The sequence below is a fragment of the Canis lupus genome, chromosome 30 (genome assembly GCF_048164855.1).
Source record: "Canis lupus baileyi chromosome 30, mCanLup2.hap1, whole genome shotgun sequence".
NCBI lineage: Eukaryota > Metazoa > Chordata > Mammalia > Carnivora > Canidae > Canis > Canis lupus.
The window spans coordinates 5,174,823-5,180,085 of record NC_132867.1 but is presented as its reverse complement, the minus strand read 5'-3'; the positions used below and the strand labels follow the sequence as shown (position 1 = coordinate 5,180,085).

The window sequence follows — 5,263 nt, the reverse complement described above, 5'->3', positions numbered from 1 at the left end:
AAGTTTTATGTTATATATGTTCTTGGTATTTGTTTTGCTTGTTTTTTAAACAGGTTCCTCTTCCAGTGTGGAGCCCAGCATGGGGCTTGAACTCACAACCCTGAGATCAAGACCTGAACTTAGACCAAGAGACAGATGCTTAATAGACTGAGCCACCTGGGTGCCACATATATTTTTTAACACAATAAAATAGGTGCCTAATGTCAAAATCAATTCATACATATGTAGTATTGCGAGTTCTTTGAAAGGAGGTATCATACATTTTTATTCATTTTATTATTAAAGATCTCTTAGTGCCTACAGTGGCACCTGAAATGGATCAGGCATATCAGGACAAAAACATCAGGACGTGATGCTTGAGATTTAATTAAATATGAGGGGAAGGTGTGATTTCACAGAAAAATTCAGAATTTAATGATATTACCACAATTACTTTATTTTACTACCACAACTTTTAACCATTATAATGGAGACGGTGGTTTCACACCTCGGGAAGAGTGGAGTTTTAATAGGGGTGTGTACTTTTCTTTAAATGTTCTATTGACGAAGATTAAAAGAGGCCCTTTTAAAAGTTGCCCTAAAAAATTCTTAAAAGAGAAAATGTTGTTTCAGAGATTTAGAATTTATACACTTAACATAAATGTTAACTTAAGCCAAGGCAATTCAACTTTTTGAGTAAATTTGAAATTCTTACATGCCCTGTTACTAAATATTATTTTGAAGCGTGCTTGTAAAAATCCACAAGTTACACTTTAAAACCTTTTTGGACTGTGTTTGGCCTCTAGGCCTAGATCCTCATTCTCTCTCTCTCTCTCTATTTTTTTTTTTTTAAAGATTTATCTATTTATTCATGAGAGACACAGAGAGAAAGAGAGGCAGCAACACAGGCAGAGGGAGAAGCAGGCTCCATGCAGCGAGCCTGACATGGGACTCGATCCTGGGTCTCCAGGATCATGCCCTGGGCTGAAGGTAGCACTAAACCACTGAGCCACCCGGGCTGCCCCTCATTCTCTATTTGGGCTGCAATATCCCTGGAAGAAGCCTCTAACATCCACTGTGTCTGTGCTTTCACTGAACTAAAATTCACACTGGACGATATATGTTTTTTTCTACTGGAGCTCTCTGCATTTTTCCAGAGGGTCTTGCCTTACAAAAATCAGAATCATTGATTGGGATACAATCACGCATAATTGTTCTCCTTTTGTGTGAAGTTGTAAAGTGTACTTTTACAGGCTATATCTCCAAATGTCAGATATTTAAAGCACATTTAGAATTGTTAGCAGTACGACAAACTGACTTGCAGCTTGAGGGTAGCATTTGGCTGGCTAGTATTGAGAATGAATAGATAATGTTGGCAGTAGATACAGTAGATAACCTCAAGTGTTTTGTATTAAATTTTGAAATTTCTTTTAAAATACCTAATGTAATACTTTTCACTGACAATACCTTTAACTGACAAAGTACCATGGGCTAGGCATTATGCTACTCTTTTAAAAGTATTATCTGGGGGCGCCCAGGTGTCTCAGTTGGTTAAGGGTCTGCCTTCTGCTCAGCTTTTGGTCCCTGGTCCTATGATGGAGCCCCACAGGGGGCTCCCTGCTCAGCGGGGAACCTGCTGCTCCCTCTCCCTCTGCCCCCCCCCCCAGTTCATGCTCTCTCTCTCTCTCTCTCTAGCTCTGCACTCTTTCTTAAATAAATAAAATCTTTAAAAAATACGTGAATTAAAAATAAAATAAGAGTATTATCTGGTTTAATCTCAAAATAGCCATATCAATAAAGATTATTATGCCAGTTATATGAGGAAACTGAGGGTTTAATGATTAAAGTTAAATATCTACCTAAAGATTCATGCAACCAGCTAGTCAAGAAGCTTGGTTCTATTCCAGGCATTGTGTACTTTCCTAACTCTAAGGAAGACACTAAACATGAAAGAGGAGTCTCAGGGTCCTTCTTTAATTTAGGTATATAGTCAACAGTTGAAGTCATTATTTGACATTTTTTAAGTTCTAGACATTTCCACTATAACATCTATAGTTTACTTCTCAATTGAAACTAAAGGCTGAGATTTGTTTAATGCTAAAGGACCATAACAGCTTAATATTAAAGTTTCATTTCATTTTTTAAAACCATATCTTATCCCTAACTATGTCCCACATTTTCCCTAATGAAAAGTCATCCATAAAAATCCTGCAAAGGACAAATGAAAGAGTTGTGCCAGGTGCCAGATGGCTTTGGTGGAAGAATTTGTACCTACACAGGATCACCCTGAAGATGGTATAATGTCACAGGATCATTCTCTGCCACCTCCCGTTTTCTCCTTTCTCCTTCCTTCCCCCCCCCCACCAATTGATAGGTTCTTTGTCTCTTTTTTCATTTCTTTTTTTCTCTTATTTTAACTCTTTCCTTCTTTTGTTTCTTTTTCCCCATAATCTACCTTTTAGTTTGATTGGCTAGTCTTGTCCCCTAGAGGGAAAGGAAATCAGCCCTGGAGCCTGAAGAAGGAAGAATTAGAAAGAAGCATTTTAAGATCCACCTTTCCACTTACCCTTAACCCTTTTGTGTAAGCTACGTCTTTAAAATATTCTTTTGGCTCTGAGGTTAAAACAAGTATAAAAATCCATTTCAGTCCTTTCTCACCTCATTCCCTACATTTTCCTGCCAAAAATTTGGATATATGGCAATAACCCCTGTGTTTGCTGTTGGATCAAATTCACATTATTTTCCCCATTTTAATAATCATTAAATAATAGTTATCAGTTTTGTTTCTATTTACCAGCTGATGACCATGTCAGCTACTATGAAGCCATTAGACAAGATCGTTTTACTCAAAATAAAATAAAGCCTAAGTGAAGTGTTTTACTCATGACTCTGGCTCAGGCTAGAGGTTGTCTTTCTGCTAGAGGTTGTCTTTCTGCTTTCAAACTTTTTCGAATTGTTTTATTCTGATATTTTGTATTTCACATATGGTGGTTGTTACTCTTGAAGTCGCATGAAAGAAAAAGTAAATTAATGGAGCAACCTACCACTGTAGAATATTAAAGAGGCTCTGATGGGACATTGAGGAAATAATCAAATATTGGAAAAATGTTTAACTGCGTCTATTTAGGACATCTTTATGCATGTCGGCTCAGAAGGAAAAAGACCTTTATGCAGACACAGTGCATCCCAGGTGAAGCAGCTACCTGCCCGCCCAGGACTCACCTGGGGGCGCGCAGCCTAGCGGCTCCCTCCCGGGGCGACTGGGGGTACGACCTTCTCCCTATACTCCTCAGGCTTCGCCTCCCACCCGAAGCCCCGCTGCTGAAGGTCACCTTTCCCTAAGGTCGCGGCCCCGCTCCCGAGCCGCCCCTGTCACCCAGGCAGCAAAGGCCCGGCCTCCTGACCCGGGCGCGGCCCCTCCGAGAGCCACCCGGCTCCAAGCTCACCTGCGGGCTGGCGACCTGCGGCGGTTCGCGGGCGGCCTGGCCTCCTCCCCGCGGCCCGCACCGGCTGGCGCCTCCTCGCAGTCCGCAGGTGCCGCTCTGGGAGCGCCCCGTGGGAATACCCTGTGCGCTCCACACCTTTTCACACTCAGTTTGCTGGGAAACAAACAATTTCCTCATGCTTCCATTCCTTCATATTTAAGATAGTGTAAGGAAATTCTTTTTTAAGTGTTAGGGATCTTAAAATTCAGTTACTCTTAGTCGCAATCACCTCTGTGGCCTTGGCATCATTCAAGGTAATTAAAGGGACATTTCCATAACCTACAAAAAATCAATCATTGAGTTTTGAAAAAATCATGCACACACAGAAACAATTTTACCCATGAAGATAATAATTCCATGAAAATAAAGTCTGGAAATGGGTAAAATGGAGGGGCAGAAAGCTACAGTGAATATTCAGTTCAAAATTAAATGTTTCAATTGAAAGTTATTTTTTGCCAATAGAAATTGGAACTACATTGTATCTCCACGAGGAGAAAGTGGAGAGAGCTGAACACCGAAAACAAGTGGAGAGTCCGATAGCAGGAGCTCTCTGGGGCACTGTCCTCGACCTTCGACCTCGCTCCAGGTAGGCAGATTCTTTGACACCCCTGTGCCTCCAGCACGCAGCAACTGTTCCTAAATAACTGCAATTTGCTACAAAACAGAACGCAAATAATTTCTCTTCAAAAAACATTTCAGAGGACTCGTGGGTAACTTGCTCTTAGGAACCAACACCATGGCATCTGGCTGCAAGATTGGCCTGTCCATCCTTAACAGCGATTTGGACAATTTAGGGGCTGAGTGCCTCCGGATCCTGGACTCTGGGGGCCGATTACTTGCACTTGGATGTAACAGACGGGCCTTTTGTTCCCAACATCACCTTTGGACACCCTGTGGCAGAAAGCCTCTGAAAGTAGCGAGGCCAGGACCCTTTCTTTGATAATGCACATGATGATATCCAGACCAGAACAGCAGGTAAAACCAATGGCTGTAGCAGGAGCCAATGGATACACCTTTCATCTTGAGGCAACAAAAACCCAGGGGCTTTGATTAAAGACATTCGGGAGAATGGGATGAAGCTTGGCCTTGCCATCAAACCAGGAACTACAGTTGATTATTTGGCACCGTGGGCTAATCAGATAGATATGGCCTTGGTTATGACAGTGGAACCTGGGTTTGGAGGGCAGAAATTCATGGAAGATATGATGCTGAGGGTTAATTGGTTGAGAATGCAATTCCCATCTTTGGGCATAGAAGTCGATGGTGGAGTAGGTCCTGACACTATCCATAAGTGTGCAGAGGCAGGAGCTAACATGATTGTGTCTGGCAGTGCCATTATGAGGAGGGATGACCCCAGATCTGTGATCAACCTGTTAAGAAATGTTTGCTCAGAAACGTTCTCTTGATCGATGAAACCACAAGGAGTCCAGTGTTTATGCTTATGAAATCTTTTTACTGGAAGATAAGAATATTGACTACCAAACCCTATCATGGTTGAAGGAGTGCTATTTTCCTGAGCAGCTGCTCATTCCAGTGACTAAAATCTATTCTGCAGAATGTTCCAACAGGTTCGAAATTGGTATATATGACTATATTTTTAGCTATGGAATTTAAAGATTAGTGTGGTAAAATACAATTTTTACTGAGAGACTTGATTTTTATAAAGTAAAAATACACCTGTATTAAGGTTATAAACAGAAATGTGTATTAATGCCTAATGAAGGCATACTAGCTACTAACGAAAAAATGTTTTCTTCTGCATTTTAAATCTTCTCGCTTCTTGATTGTTTTCCAAAGCA

General features: G+C 41.1%; 1 pseudogene; it reads left to right on the top strand.

Annotated features, from left to right (window-relative positions):
- Positions 1-4,200: 4,200 nt before the first annotated feature.
- Positions 4,201-4,870, top strand: LOC140621392 (ribulose-phosphate 3-epimerase pseudogene; annotated as a pseudogene).
- The last annotated feature ends 393 nt before the right edge of the window (positions 4,871-5,263 follow it).